General features: G+C 38.9%; 1 protein-coding gene across 9 annotated transcripts in view; it reads left to right on the top strand.

The window, feature by feature from the left end:
* Positions 1 to 17,088, top strand: part of LOC137174637 (receptor-type tyrosine-protein phosphatase delta-like) — a 369,722-nt gene that overhangs the window by 151,294 nt on the left and 201,340 nt on the right. For all 9 annotated transcript variants that reach the window (XM_067580052.1, XM_067580050.1, XM_067580055.1 and 6 more), the window contains exon 7: positions 2,652 to 2,695. The gene's annotated coding sequence lies outside the window, so the exon portion shown is untranslated. The remainder of the gene's footprint in view (positions 1 to 2,651; positions 2,696 to 17,088) is intronic.

Raw genomic sequence — 17,088 nt, 5'->3', positions numbered from 1 at the left:
TCCTTCCACCCCAATAATTTTCATACAGTCCCTAATCAAAAAATGCTTGAACCTAAAAGATGCATGCATTCATCTATACTACACTGCATCCTAAATCACACAGTAGATACGTGTTTTTATACACATTTAACCACAGAAATAAATCTAAATTAATGTTTGAGACCCTTTTAAGGGTTTCATATGGAGTCTTGTATACAAATCATAGATCTGAAAAACTACTTTTCTGTTATGAATATCGGTCTCTCACCCCATTAAATGCAGTAGGGTGAAATAGGCTTGGCGGTAGCAAACAGCCTAATGTTTACCTCTTGGCGCAGAGCTGGTGCCATGTCCAGACTTGTAAATCAGGCCCATTGAGGTAGCATAATGCTGATGATTATGACAGCCAGTCGCATGGGAGTGATAGAGGGACATTGAGTTATGGGTTTGGGGAGGATGCCCAGAACTGAAGAGTCTCACAAATGGAGAAGCACTTTCACCAAAACACAAGTCCCCAGATGGGGACTAATGCTGCAGTTGGCGGCTGTGCCACCCAAATGAGTGCACATTAGCTGCTCAAAACCCACAGAATAGTGAAGTATGTTTGTTTTTTTTTATTTCACAGTTTTGCTGCTTCTCTCTATTACTGCTAGATAATTTTTTTTTTTTAAAAAAACACAGACTGCATTAAAGGGCAAGACACAGCCAAAGTATTTTGAAAGTGTTTTGTGTTGCACTGGCATGCAGTGCATCACTTAACTAGATGACTTCATGATGATGGGAAATGCATTTTCATTCACTGTATTACTAAAGAATGTACTGTTTGCATTCTGCTTTATTCATTCCCCTTTGCGGATGAACGATCATTCATTCACATTGATCGTCAGCCATGATAATATAATCAGGCGTAAAGCCTGACAAGGCTGGCCGGTCCGATAGATCAGAGCTGCTGACAGCAGAGCTATGCACAGGTCATAAACCCTCACCTTCCCTGTTTGACCCCACATCAATTTGGCTCTTTCCAATATGAATGCAAATAACAATGCATTTTTGGTGACATGTTTATGGTTATCTCTGTATCTTCCCTCGCTCCGCCTGCTGACCCTAAATGTGCTGATGTTACGGAGCTAATGGGATTCAACAAGCTAACCTATTTCTCACCAGTGGTCAGCTCCAAAACAACCCCCCCCTCCCCTCCAACAACACCTCAAAACGTAAACACAAGCATCCGCACATGCCCTCTCTTGCACACACACACACACATGTATGCACACCTACATGTCCTCTACCCCAGTCACTTGTGTATGCATTGAGCTGATAAGTACTGCGGTTCATTTTCCCCATGGCAAAGCACAGTAAAAAACTGGGGAGTAATAATTGCTTTGGGGGGGCGAGACGATGATGGCTAAATATGCTTGATTGCCTCCTAAGCTTTGGTGCTGTGTAATGAAATATGGCTGCTGCAGACAGGGGCTCCCGTGCGATAGCTTTCTTGTCACTTTCTCACAAATCCGGCCTAATTGAATATTCCTCACCACATCAAAACGGCAGGCGCCCTAATATTCCTCTGTTCTACAATTTAATTTGTGGATTCATTAGCATGAACAGGGTGTATAGGGAGAACCCAGATAACACGGAACTCAGCAAAACACACTGTTGATGAAGTCAGGTTAAACCATATCCTCACCTGGATAAGTATGGTCCCCCTGTCATTTACACGTTAGGACCCCAGAGCTCTAAAGAAGTGATTTAATATTAACGTCCGTGAAGACCCTTTAATGCAACTAAATATCATCGGTTTCTGTTTTACATAGAAATCAGCCAACTACATTCACACAGAAAATGGACTCTGAATTAACAGGAATGAGAAGTTCTGGGCAGAGACTACTGTAATCATGACATTCATAATCATCATCGCTAATCATCTCATTCCACTGCCACAAAGCCCCTACAATAACGTTTTAAAAGATAATGAGTCAAATTAAAGCTCACACAGTGTAGCAAAAAAAAAAATTAAATAAATAAATAAAAATAAAAATAAACATGTTTATCCCCCCAACGCCTTTTTGGTGTAACCACCCAAAGCACATTTCTCCCTCTTGGTTAAATAAGTAGCTAATCATTTACAAGAATATTAGTCCACAGGCTTATATGGGCACAGCAGCATCTGCTAATGCATTTTAGCAAGAATATAGCCTGAGAAAATCTTCCCAGTACATTAAATGCAAGACAGTGTTTTTTTTTTTGTTGTTTTTTTTTTTTTTTTCTCTTTTGCTTGCAGAATAACTCACGAGCCTAATTTGTTGTGCTACTTAAAGGAAAATGTAATTACACTTGTTTTCATTATCATTCACAAAGCCAATCGATAACTGTGGTTAAGTCATTCTCTGCTGCACATGCAATTTTCTGTTCCTTCAACTAGAATTTGGTTGCAAAACAAGTATTCTGTACTTAACAGTTTTTAATAAAATAACTAATTAGTTCTTTTTTTATTGCAAAGACAGTAAAAGTAATTTTTGCTTTACGTTTATTGAGCATCCCTTGATGTTAAGAGATAGTTACACGCAGGGTGATAAATGCATAGAATTGTGCAGATGCTCAGTCTATACTCTGCATACGAAGACTGAATAAGCTATTCATCCTGCTCCTGTCTGTCTTTCTCATTTATGCAGTTCTCTTTCCTGAGACGTCAACCACAGGATGAGGCCTGCGGCAGGTAAGAATCTGAAAAGAATAGCTGATGAGCTGAGAACAGGACCTGTTCTGACCTCTGTTTTGCATCATTTCCCATTTGCTTAAATTTCGTACGACACATCAAGGGTGCTGGTTTTCACATTTATCACCAAAGACTTCGCGCTGATCATGTGTCCGAGTATCCGTCTTTGTTTAAAAGAGGAACTGCCCGTTTTGAGCGCTGAGACAGGCCAGAGAATATGTCAAGCGATATCAAATTCAGCGCTAAGCTGAATCTCGACTCCAGCTGGACCCCCTCACTTCCCCCCCCCCCTCCATCTCCTGACCTGTGACAGGGCGGGGGAAACAGACTATATCTGGCAACCTAAACCTTTTTAAAGTGACTGAGAGAGTGAGGGAGACTGACTGGCACTGATGGGACCAGACTAGGACTGTGTGATGCTGTGCTGCACTGCGCCCAGGCCTCACAAGCCTGATTGATAGAGTGTGATGAGACTGTCACTGAGCAAGGAGAGCAGCAGAGAGATAGGCTAGATGGAGGGAGGAAAGTGGGCTGACCAGGCTAGAGAGATAGAGAGAAATAAATTTGAGAACATGTGAAGGATGAAGTGGGGGAATGAAGTGGCTGGATGGAATGTGTTTCGGACATATGAAGGATGGGGAGATGGAGGGGGCAGGGGGTAAGGCATGGAAAGGTGAGTCAGATACCGGAGGTCTGAAAGGCTCAACTTATATGCAAGGGAAGTTTGGTATAGACAGATTCAATTCACATTATATCTTTGAGAAAAGTACCATGAAATCTACAAAAATATAAAAGGTGTGGTGTATTCAAAACACACATTCTGAAGCAAACACATAACAAATTAAGTCACACAATGTCTCATGTACCATTCAAATGCCACAGAGAAGAGCCATGAAAACAGCTTGTTTTGGTTTTGATTTGTCTGTCTCTGACCTTCCTACCTTCATGAAGCCCCCGAAGTCCTCAAGATTTAATTTTATTTTTGATAACACGAGTTATGAGATTGAATGAGATTATAAAAAAAATTATAATAAAATTAAACTTTTTCAGGAGTTTGTCTTTGGGGGGCTCTGTATGGCTCCGCCCCAATAAAGAGGAAGTGTATGGAATTTTATTTTTTGCACTTATTGAATTGAAATTGTTCACAAAGTATGAACTATGAAGGCTATTCAGAGTTACAAGGACACATAGCTTTGGCAAATTCCATTCACCAGCATTGTGTCAGTGAAATTTCTATCTTGTGATTACGTCTACTGAGTTTCAGGTAATACACTAATATGAGAATGAACAGTGTGCAAGAGGCTCACCAACAACATATTATTTGTTTTCCCTGCAATGTCAGCTTTTTAAATATAATATCTGCTAGTAGCAACTAAAGCGTGATTATGTTTTTATGGTCAAATATTGGAAAAAGTCAAAAGTGACTTAAAGTACAAGTTTACTTTACTCACATTAACTGAAACCACAGTCTTTTCCCAGTGAACATAATCAATTACATTTCCTCCAATGTATACCTGTCAAAAACAAATTAGCAGCAAATAAACATAATTTTGAAGAGCTTGAAATAAAATCTAAAAATGACAATTCATATCGATATGCAAATTAGCCGAGATCTTCAGCTTTTGATATACAAAAACACATATTTCCTTTACTGTACGATGTCCATGTGAATGCCATAAATAGTTTATTTGCTTGTTTATCAGACTATGAGCACCTGCTTTGGACACAATATTAGATCTTGTGGACACATGGCATCTTGGCAGTGAATGGAATACAGGCTGAGCTAAAGCCCTGTTCTGGGAATTCCACAGTTAGTGATTTCAGACTCAATAAAGGCACCATGTTTTACTTTTATCCTTGCCTGAGGAAAGAAGGCTGACTCACCAGAACGCCAAAGTTATTATTAGTGCCTCACATGTGTGGAGAAAAGCTATGTGTATTTGCGTGTGTGTGTGTGTGTGTGCGTGAAAGAGAGAGAGAGAAAGAGAGAGAGAGAGAGAGAGAGAGAGAGGCTGAGCTGCAGCAGCATTCGGTAAGTGCATGCAGGAGCAGCATGAGGAGCTCTTATCTGCCGCCTGCCAAGCCCTGACCAGGGCCCTGACTCCTGCACTCCCTCCCTCTGTCCCTCTCCAGTGGGGCTTCCCACTAGTCTGCTATAGGCAAGGCGGCCAGGTAAAATGAGCAATTCCCATTCAGGGACAGGGGCGCCGTGTAGACTCTCCCTGTGAAATGGCTGCTCACTTTGGCAGATCAATGCACTCTCTTTCCCTCTTGCACTGCCACTGAGTGATAGCCAAGAAAAAAAAAAAAGAAAAGAAGGGGAAAAATGAGTATGGGTAGAGTGAAGGGAGAGGGGGGGTTTGTACGCCTGTTTGTTTGTATACAGTATGTGTGTGTGTCGAGGGGGTAGGGTGTTAGCAGGGCATTTAATGATATTTGCCATGGCTGCTCTGAGTGAGTGCTGTTGGAGGAAAATGGGAGATGCTTTGCATAAACTCAGAAGACATGCAATATTGCTGTTGCCTCTTTGGGAAGTAAAAGTGCCGTTCCCAGTCCCAACGGATATGAGAATATTCAGCCGCTGAACTGGAAATTTTGCCAATATGAATTATATTAGTGGAAATCATATTAAAATGCTTAGTTGTGCCAAAATGAATTCTGTATCTCTACAGGGATGAGACTCATGTGTCAGACATTTATTGCGTAGGCACAGGTTGGACATAAAGGATCAAGGGTAAAACTATGAGGAAAAAATGGACATAATCTGAGCTAATTTTAAATGAAATAACTTGTTGAATCCTTTATATATACTGCGTATGTGCTTTGATTACTGTATGTTCTTGGTAAATGTAATGTAATAAATCTGAATTGTGTTAGGGATGGTGTAAGGCCAGCCAATGATGCCAAAGATAAAATGACAGCATACACACACACACGTGTACACATATTATATGTATATATATGCATGTTCCACATTATTATTAAAGAAAATTCATCTTATATTCCATATTATAGAAGACCCTTCATTATGCTCAAATCCAATCTTTCTAATTTGAATATTACAAAGGTGCAAGTACACCAGTCTCCTGAGCAACTGTTATCCATTCTTATATGTCTATTATCAAAATCACTGCCATAGAAAATATTAAAAGAAATCTAATGTGAGCATTATTTCTAAACATTCACACACTCTCTGACCATACCAAGCACATACATGTACCCTGAATTATGTTTGGCTACAGATGACTTCAACAGTGCATTCCCTTGATTGGTTATCGGTTACATCAAGCATGCCTGCCGGCAAGAGATTCATGGTCACATCTATTATTTAAATCTCAAAACTCACCCATAAATCTATCATTCCCATAATTAACTCTCACAAAAATTTTCTGGTTCATTAGATTAATTCATCATGACCTTTAAACAACTTATGTGAACTGCTCATCTGCAACTGCTGCCAAACAAATACATCAGCTTTGTACTTGCTACAGTAACAAAGCTGCTCAAAGGGTTCAACATATTACAGGTTTTATTGCTAGTGATCATTGTATTGTAACCTTAATACAGTACAGATACAATACAGACTGTTAATACTATTGTCTACATCCATGGTTAATAATCTGTTCCAAAAGGAAAAGCGTCATCCAGATATCAAATAACATTTGTTAATGGGGGGATTAAATTAGGCTGTAAATCAATGTGCAGATTGATTACTGTAAAAGAATTTGCAATATGGAAACCATTAAATAGTGAATACAAGAGTCACTTTTCCACTGAAATTACTATTTCTGGTACAAAACCTGCACAAGTCTACATGTCTGCTGCTTCTGGAGCGGTGACTAATTAGCAATCTTGTTAGCAATCTTTGCTTCTAGAAATTCTCTTGGACTACTACCATGTTGAAATCTGAGGACCCAACTTTGTTTCCAAACTACAGGACAATAAACTTTCAGAAAATAATTCTCACATATGTTTTGCTCTTTGATAGGTTAAAATGTATCAAGAATCTTCTGTCCCTCTATAGGGGAACCACAACAACCCAAATGTTGATTTGTATTGATTGTATTTAATTCTGAACTCTCTTGTATTGCTGGTTCCAATTGGATCTATTAATCATTAACGTAAAATCGCATATCTTAATATAAATCTTGACCATCATCTTTCCTCCTCAGCCTATTATCATATTTTTCAAAGCTGGATAAGAAACTATGTATCCACAACAAGACTACGTCCTATTTTCACTGACTTTGACACACATCTTGATGTAGCCATACTCGTACAATCTCTCAATTTGGTCTCATATGAACAAGGAATATTTTAATGACTGTTAACTAAAAACTCCCTAAAATTGCCTTCACCTGCAGATCATTTGGTCCATGTTTAGCACACAGAGATCTTCCGTGTTCCTGTAAGCATAGCAAACAGCTGTGCACCTCAGTGGAAGGGTTGATTAAAATTTATAAGGAAATGAAATCACCTTACTCCCTCTTGTAAATCATGAAGGAATGATAGTCTCTGAGCAATCCAAACCACTTCAGATTCATTAAAGACTGCTTGCCAAATCTATGCTGACTTAAAATGGTATACTGAACAAACTGAAAAAGCAATGCCTCCATGAATTAGCAAATGAATTAAGCATCCTGTTTGAACAGGGAAGTACAGAATCACTTGACCTGAGAAATTGTATTCTTTGTACAATATAAGAACAACCCTTTTACAATATTATCATAATTGCAGCCAGAGTCTTAATCATCCAATGTGTAGATATGAAATACGTTTTTAGAGCTTTACTATTTCATTTTACAAGCCCATAAAACATTTCCCAATGAATTCAAATGGAAAGCTTCCTGACTCACAGATAGATCCAAATGAATGACTCATTCAATCTCCACTGCTTTTAACAGAATATTTGGTGATGCCAACCTCATATTGTGCATTTTATATTTTAGTGACAAATGTGGCAGGCATACTGTTTTAACCTTTATTGCTACAGTACTTTTCAGAGAGCTCCCTTATTAAACAACTCTATAGCTATTTTTTCTAAACTTTATATTTTGCCTTTCTCTTTGTTCTAAATGGTCATTTGTTATTTTTTTCTTCCCATTCACACTGTCCTGATGTTTTTTTTTTTCTCAGTCTCAAGTCTCTTAACATCGGTGAAGACTCAGTTGAAAACATAGTCAGACCTATGCAGACATGACAGCAATAAAGTGCACTTGATTACATGGTTGAAAGTAAGGACAAGGAGACAGAAGAGCAAAGAATAAGGAAAAAAAACAAAAAAACAGAGCCTCTCAGCTTTGATCGCACTGAACATTTTGAAGTAAGAAAGTCCTGTTTGTGTGCAGTCTTGGCAGAGGCAGGTGCAAGGGGATTGAAACTTGATCATCAGCTGTCAAGGCAGTAATGAACAGTGTTTACTAGTAAAACCATGCGCTGCCACAATTCAGGGTGAGAAATGTCAGAGTGTCCATTTTTCCCAAGCTAGTCAGAAGCAACACTGTCAGGGTTTGGGCAGTAAACAATAGGAAAAGAGAGGAAAGACAGCAACAAGGTGCTTTCTCAGTTTCACCTATTACAGTCAGAGTGAGAGGGAAAGAGTGGTACAATGTCAAGCCTAGAAAAATAGAGACGCTTGCAAAGAGTAGCAAAAGTGGATTGCAAGTGGATTCCATTTGGCAGACACATAATGATAGCTGTTAAACAAAACCGAGGGAAGGAAAGCAGGAGAGGCTGAGAGAGAGGCACAAAGACAGACAGAGGATACGAGACAGACAGGCAGAGAGACACCTGCTGTTGCATCACCTGCTGTAATAATAGTGTTGACATTCAAATAGAAAGCCCTGACAATAGGAGCCGGCTGAGGCAGCACTCGGTATGCAAATAAAAAGAACACATCAGGAAATTTAAGCTAGCATCAGGACTTTTCATAGCATGCATTGAAAACCACTTGACCCTTTGCTTCCCACAAGTGCTTATGTATTATGTGTGTGCGCGCATGTGTTCGTGTGCAGGCAAGTGAGCACAGTTGACACATTAAATGAGCTGATTTACCACTGAAGTCAATTCATTGCATACTAACTCAGCATCTAAGGCTATAAATAGAAGTACACAGCACCTTTGTTTATACTGTATTTAAACACAGTGTGTAATGAAGTTAATTATTTCTTTGCTTTCAAATGCAAATAATTAAATATGTGCTGTAGTGTACAGGGTTTGTTTTTGGCTTGATTGGCATTCCAATTCCACTCACACTTCCACTCTTTTATTCTTGCTGTCACAGTATCTTGGATACCCAGGTTAAACATAATTCAAAAACGGAAAGGATCATTAGTTGGCAAATTCATTCTTGACTCTGTCCGTCATGCACCTCACATGGCCCCAAAGGGTCTATCAATCAAAATCAGATTCAGCTGATATCACATTCACCACTGCACATATTTTATTCCCTTTTAAGTGCTCAGCAGTCTTTTGTATCAATGTAGACCTACAGTGATTGGAGTAGAAACTTTTCATGTTTGAACTCAGTGAGGTTTCAAGGACTGCAGATATCAGCAGATCCTCGCTGATGCAGAGGTCAATAGCTATTATAGTAAAAGCAATAGTCAATATGCTGCTCTCACAATACAGCCCTGGATGTGGTCTTCAAAAGCTGTGACCCTTTCCTACAACAATTTGATGACAAATCTGATGGTTTTAAAAAACACTGTGATTGTTTGTCTCGTCAGAGTCTTTTTCTACATTATGTGAAGGCAAAATAAAACCGAAAGACATCAAGTGAGGAGCTACGTGTCTCAACTATACACAAAGTAAACTCTATTAGGGCCTTGATGGCTGTTCCAAGGTCTATTGGGTGTTTGCCATCAATTCCCTTTGGAAAGGCTTGGGCGTGGAGCTTAGGGCTGCCAAATCACAACCAGCACTTTAAATCACTGCTAAAAACTCACCTTTATTGACCTACCTTTTACAGAATTATCTTTAACTAATTGATTTCAACATTTTTCATTGTGGTACCCTCAATCCAGCAATATATTCATCAAAAGCCAAAGGACACTCTCCTTCTCCATACCTCTATCAAGCTTCAGTTTATAGCATTTGAGGAAATTAATTTTCATAAAACACTACTGTTCTTCTTTGTACCAATATAAAAGCTGATGTCATGTTGAAAATGTAAATTCAACTATAGAATGTTTGATGTCATGTCTCAGACAACTCGTAATCAGCAATAGACACATTATGTGGATTTTTTTTCTTTATGAACCCAGATAAGTAACTCAAAATTTTTTTCACACATATTGACCAGATAGATGCACTGTTTTGCTTACAAAACAGAGAGTAATCAAAATATCTTGACTTAATATGGATGTGGCTTCCTGGGTTAAAGGTAAATCTATCATACAAAATGTTTTTCATTATTGCTGTGTTTTGAATTGTGTCAAACCTACTTGCTGCTATTTGTCTTTCATAGCTAACACAACCCACTTTTACCGTAGATATAGGTCTCCAGTTGGATGGTGGTAAATCACTGCAAACAGCCAACAATGAACCTGCACAATGTTTTCATTCTGATGAAAACAAAACAAATAATAAATGAGGAAAAGGAAAGGCCCTAATCCGGAGCCTTGTGGCACTCCATTATGTTATATCATGAACATTATCTATACTCCCTAAGTATACAGACTTAAATCATATCAATTATCAACTCCTGTCTATTTTAGAATTAAAAGGAAAATAAATTATGTTTTCATACACTTAACATTACACCATTGTGTCCATATTGGTTGATTCTGCAAGACATTTTGTGCTTTTCATAAAATGGGCCAAAAAATAAAGAGACACTGTAGTGCATATCCAATCTCAAACAAACAATTAATATTTCCTTAACCTTAACAAGTCGTTCTAGTTATGTAATTGTAACCATACCTATTGTGAGAGTAAGTAATTAAACAAGCACAATGTAAATGCAAAAAAAATATTGTCATTGAATCCTGGGTTTAGCAGAATAGTCCAAAACCAGAGTTCTGTCTCTTGATGCGGTTGGTATGTTAATATTATCATAGAAAGGGACTTGCAATTATTGCCATTGTGCTCGTCACTTGTTAAATCTTAGTTGTACATAGAGGAAAAAAATATTACAAAGAAGAATTCTGAATAATTTGATTTGAATATCTGAATGTATTCAAAAAAGGGAAAAGAAAAGAAATGCTCTGATTTATACAAGGGAGCTGAGGAGCGCAGACAAGCTTGAGCGACTTTTAAGTTTTCTATGGGAAATGAGATTTGGAATATGACAGAGCTCCTAATATCCTTACGCACAGCTTCCCAGCATGTATGCTAATGCCCTGTCCTGACCACTAATACACAACAGGAAAAGTGGGCTAAATAAAATGAAGGAGGAAGCTGTGAAATATAATTCTGAATGCCTATAACGACTACAGTATCAGCCGTCTTGGATCTGTACTTCTTCATTCGGATGTTCTCATTTGTATCCACACCTGTGTCATTCACAGCCTTACGTCTTTACCTAATTTCATGGTCTACAGGTTTGGATGGATGGCTCTGCTGCAACTTGTACACTGAGGGGAGGAGAGAGAGTACCATTAGTGTGTGCATCTGTGTGAGTGTGCACTCATACAATAACACAATTGTGGAAGAGCGAATGAGAGAGACAGAGAGAGAGAGAGAGAGAAGGGATGTGCTGCTACAATAGCATAGAGAATTGTAGTCACTGCCAGATATTAACCTTTTAACCTTGCACTTTTCTGTTAACAAAAATACATTAAGCTCCTGTTGGATAGCTGACAGTGAATTGGGGTTTTACAGACTTATACTAAGCGTGACTGAATGATCAGAGGTGAACCCATTTAGTGGTATGCGCTTGAATTACAGTAAAACTCAGCTAAAACACATATGTTAAAGCAAGAGAATTTAATACAGAATTTGGTGACAGCAACTGTTATTGCCATCTATGATCTGAATGTTACATGAACCACATTCAAGTGGGAAAGCTAGAACCTAAAATCGCAGATAAAAGAGATGATTAGATAACTGACATTTCTCAACCAACTGTAAGTAATTCCTTCAAAAAGCTTTGTACAGCATAATGCACCTTTTTTTGTTAATGTAATTGCTTGGCATATTCTTAAGCAAAGTGTGAGCAATGCCCTTTTAGTTTGCCAAAGTATCTAGTGGTATAACAGCTTATTTAGCCAAACCAGGCATGACACCAATTATACTGGAGAGAAATCGATTCCAACAAAGCACTCTGTTGGGACAAACAATAAAATGATCAAAGAGAGTGGATGTTCTGCTTTTTATCCCAGTCAAAATATGTAATTTTTGAAGCTATTAAAAGTATTCTCCAGCATGACATTAATGTGTGGATACAAAGACACACAGAAAAAATGAGCAAGAAAACACAAAGAAGTGAAGATGAAACAACAGATTCCACAATTTTGTAGCAAGAACAGAAGAGCCATTAAGTCCTATCTCATTCCTTCACTGCAAATTTTCTTTTCTATTCCAAGTCAACAGCATTTTAGTACAGACAGAATTCAAGATTGCACGCATTCATTGATAAAGTCGGTGACATTTTCTTTGAAAAATCTGTGGCTCACAGTGCAGGCTAATGTCCAGCGTCCAAGCTCTGTGTTATTTAGTGTTTATTTTTCACGCGTTTAATTCAAATGCTCTTGCGAGAAAACTTTACAGTACGAAAATTCCATAATAGTATAAATCAGCACTAAAACGTTCATCATAACAGAACCAGACTAGCTGCTTTGAAACCTCACCTTGCAATTCAATTCTGGTTTTCCACTTTTAAACAAATAAAGGCTCAATTCACCTCCATGTAAGAAAACTTAAGTGTTTCAATATGCAGTGAGCCTCAATATGTATAGGCAGATTATAAATTGTATGCTACGTAGGGCAACAATATCCCTCGACAGTAATTTTGTCCCTTCATGTACACATTCTGTACATTATGCACACACATATAATACACAAATTTATATTAATTAATAGGATTCCATTGTTTGGCATGGTGTTGTAAAAGACCAACACTGCTGTATTTTATTATCTCTAACCTTGCCTTTGAGGCATTTTATTTTCTATGTTGTCATTAAACATGTGAATTTTCATGTGAGTTCAGAAGAAAAAAAAAAAAGAGCACTGTGAGTCACACAGTTTGCACTAAGCTTATTTTAATTACAGTAGTATCTCACTTGGTACAGTCCTCACTGAAATGTACAGTACTGTACAAGATATTAAAACCATAATGAATATGCTAATTACCCTTTTTTGTATTCAGAATCCTACAATGGTTTCATATTCTAATGACAATACCACCATTTTATGTAAGCTATAATAAGTGCATGTAATTAATGTTATTATAACAATGTGTGTGTGTGTGAGTGTGTCATAATACAGTAGCCCATTGTGCTGAACTAAGCTACAGATCTACAGTATTATTGTAATCAGTAAACCATAACTTTAACTCATAAATGACCACTTATGAAGTGTTTCTATTCAGTTCATTTTTAGGCCGTCTGCTGCCGAGTGCCACTGGTTGTCAATCTTCATTCCTGTTTCCAGACGCTAGTCTGTTGAAGATAGATCCCTCATATGTCAGAACCACACAGACCATTTCCTGGAGTCCGCTGTGACTGTCAGGCTCCACGGACCATGAAAGCCGTATATGTAATGCCTGAAATTACCTCATCATAGAATGCCACAGATTCCCACATTAGCATGGTCACAACTATCCCTTCAAGAGACACTGAGTGAGCTTTTTCGCAGTTCTGTGCCAACAAGTAGTGGGAACTATTTCACATTCTAAGACAGAAATATAAAATAAATCAATTTTACAGTATGTGGGTAGAAATTGAGTTGAGCATGAATTATCAGGTTAATGGTGTCCGGGACATTCAGTAGGTTAAATCATAGATTTTGCTATGAAATATGATGTGTTTCTGGCATTTTAATAAGGCACTATGGCACCCACAAAATATGGAATCAAAAACACTATAAATCTGTATGAAATTTTTGGAATGTGCTCCATAATCTCAGCATTCACTCTTATAATCTGTCTCCTGTCTTAACAAGGGGTGTCTGAGGCAAGCGTGGGGAAGAAACCCAACTCTCTCTGGTACAATTATAGAAGTGCACTGCAGTCACTTAGCCCGCTAATACACGGTGTGATATTAATTACTGTTTGTAAACAATGCACTTTGCAGAGATTATTGCATGCACTCGGCGTCCTCCATTTGTGTTTGGTAATTCTCACAAGTGATTAAGTGGTGAAGCTAGGACAGCTGTTCAAGATGAGTTCATTGGCATGTTTAATTAATTGCACTTGAGATAATTATTCAATCATTACTTTGATTAATTTTCTGCGTCCCAGATAATGCATCAAACGTCTGCTTGATGTCAATAGTTTTCAAAGTGTGAGTACAACAAGGCTAACCATTTTTGGAGCTTGATTCAGGACTTTAAACTCTGCTTTGTGGAGAGATTAATGCCTAAGACAGATGCCCATGATAGGAATTCATTATTATGACTGCATGGTTGATTTTAACAATGCTAATGCTCACTTAACAGGCATACCACTAAGGTTGTGTCTACAGAATGTTTGTCCTAACACCCAACACCTGTCAGGGCTGCATTTTTTCCTTGTGTTTCCAATACATCAACAACACCCCGTCACTGCTCACTTCAATGTTTTGAGTTGACTCAGTTCACATTATGTTTGAAACATGCTTATTCTTCACCCCCTCAGATATGCAGGGTAGTGGCAACATCCAACTGAAGGAAAGCCAGGCAAATCGTTTGTGAGAGATCTTGTCAAACAGATTAATTCCCACCCTGGGCCTCGGGGTTCTGGACCGTTTTTCTGTCATGCTGCTTTGCCAGGCTCCCTCTTGATAATACCCCAAAGATAAAATTAATTGTGCAGGGAGATGTGGGATGGGGAGTATCTAAAAGGACCTTGAGCAACACATGAAGCTCTCTTTTTCTCTCCGCTCCTCTGCATGTGAAAACACAGAAACAATCAAACCGTCAGAAGCATGACACATTGCACCAACGATCACTAACTTTGTTAGGAAGTTTCTGGAAGTGCGATGTTCTGAGAGAGATGTGAAGGGACAGAATCAACCCTCATGAAATTTCCTTGTCTAAGAACATCTATGCTCAAATTACCATCAAAGTGGAATTTCTCCATTCATCAGCAGTTTACAAAGACGGCTGGCACACCAATATTTGTCTACAAGTTTCTAGTTGTACATCTGCAAGTTTGGGAGCATGCTGTTCTTCTATTCTTTGACTCTGACAATCAGAGTTTGAATTAACTAAAGATGTGACAGCCATATCAAAATCTGCACTGAAATCAGTCCACTGAGAAACCTCAGTACAACAAGCCTAAGAGTCTACAGCCACGCTAGCTGTTCTGAGGCACATCAGTGCTTTAAGCTAAATGTTAATGTCAGCATCCTAACATGCTCACAAAGACAATGCTAACATTCTGGGGTTTAGCAGGTATTGTTCACCATGGCCACCATAGTTTAGCCTGTCAGCTGAGGCTCATGGGAATGTCATTATTTTGGCAGGTATTTGGTCCTACACCAAAGTATTGGACAAATTCAAAATCTGACTTGATGATGCCACTAAATGAAAAGTCAGGGGATCACCAAAGTGATAACACTGCATCCTGAGGGGGATATGAACATGTGCGACAAATTTCATGACTATCAACCCAATAGAGAGACATTTCACTAAAAAACACAAATGTCAACTTCATGGTGGTGCTAGAGAAAAATTCAAGGAATCACAAAAGCAATTAAGATTCATTCTCCAGGGACAATGCATGTCTGTGCAAAATTTCATGGCAATCCATCCAATAATTGTTGAAATATTTCAATTTAGTCCAATGTGGTGGACCAACCAAACTATCCATACAGCCAGATCGCCATGGCCATTCCTCCTGAAAATACTGCCTATTTAGCCTCACTATACAGTATAGCAGTCAAATGCAGTCACACTCTAAATGAAACAGACCTTTCCCACAACCTCCTGTCACCGCAAACAGCTCACAACATTAGCTAACAAGTGCTAGTCCCTGCTGTGACAGTGTGCAAGCACACAATGTCTCAGTCTTTCATCACCACTGGTCTTCAAAAGCCACCCTAAGACCAATTTAACCAAGAAATATTCCAGAGAAGACAAAGCAGAAGAGCATGTAGATTGTGGCATCGGTACTTCTTTTTTCAAAAGCCCCTTGGCACGAGTTGCCCCTGTCACCTCCTCTGGCAGATGGTGCAAATGAGCCTTTATATGCTGCTGCTGGTCACAGCAGACAGCAAGCCAATGTGCAGTCACAGTCACAAGAGATCCATGTTTGCAGGGTCGGAAGCCTGAAACAAAAGTGTTGCTTTTTGTACTGTCATAGTCAAAACACATCAGCGACTCCTTCAGAGCTGGATAACATTTTTATTACCACCAGTGTTTAAAGCAGTGTTTTGTCGGCCATTGTCTTTTTTTGTGTGTGTGACAAATGTAGATAGGAGTGACTTGGCTGTTGCCGATATTTTTATATTTTGCTATAGCACTTTCTGAGACATTGGTGCCGTCAAGATTTATAGTACTGTATGAATAAGAGATGAGATCATTGAATTGTTTGTTGGTACAGAACGCACATTCAGTTCTTTGTGTGAGGATTGTCGGTGTAGTCGAAATTGAGTCCAAGAATGTGTCTGGTTACAGCAAAACAGTCCTTGCAAAGAATATTATGTTTGGCAGTTTCCCTGGATATACATTTGGATCTCAATTTTGTAAGCTTTTCACACACATACACAACAGTACAGTAACACAACCCTACATAGACACATACAGCCCCTGGGCAGTCCACACCAACAGTTGTGAGCTCAAGTAGTTGCCGCTGTCACAGTGTGACATCATCAACCGGGCTGGCAGTGTCCCAGTGGTGTCCTCCTTTAGAGCCAGAGATATCCTTCAACAGAGCTCATCCTGTGACGCTGCTGTGTCACTCAGGGGCCCAGACAGGCAGCGCAGCAAGGATGACAGCCCGGGAATGAGAGCTCAAGAGCAGGTAGAAAGTATTGACAAGACCCTTGGGAGCAATTATGAGTGAAACCCAAGGGCTTGCTCAAAGGAACCTACAGCTTGCTTAAGTCTAATAAAAACACAGCCCTGTTAAGGGATAACAGTTCCTGCTAGTTAGCTAGTCACAAAAGTAAGTTTGAAGCTCAACTGGTGACAGATTAATCATATAAACTCCACGGGGCATTTCAAACATCTGAGTTTAGCTTAAAAGTAAATTAAACTATTTGACTTTTCTGTCAGTAGAATCTTGTTACTTGTCATCTGTGAATCTGTGA

This window comes from Thunnus thynnus, chromosome 22 (assembly GCF_963924715.1).
Source record: "Thunnus thynnus chromosome 22, fThuThy2.1, whole genome shotgun sequence".
Lineage (NCBI taxonomy): Eukaryota > Metazoa > Chordata > Actinopteri > Scombriformes > Scombridae > Thunnus > Thunnus thynnus.
This window is presented reverse-complemented; position numbering and strand designations above follow the sequence as displayed.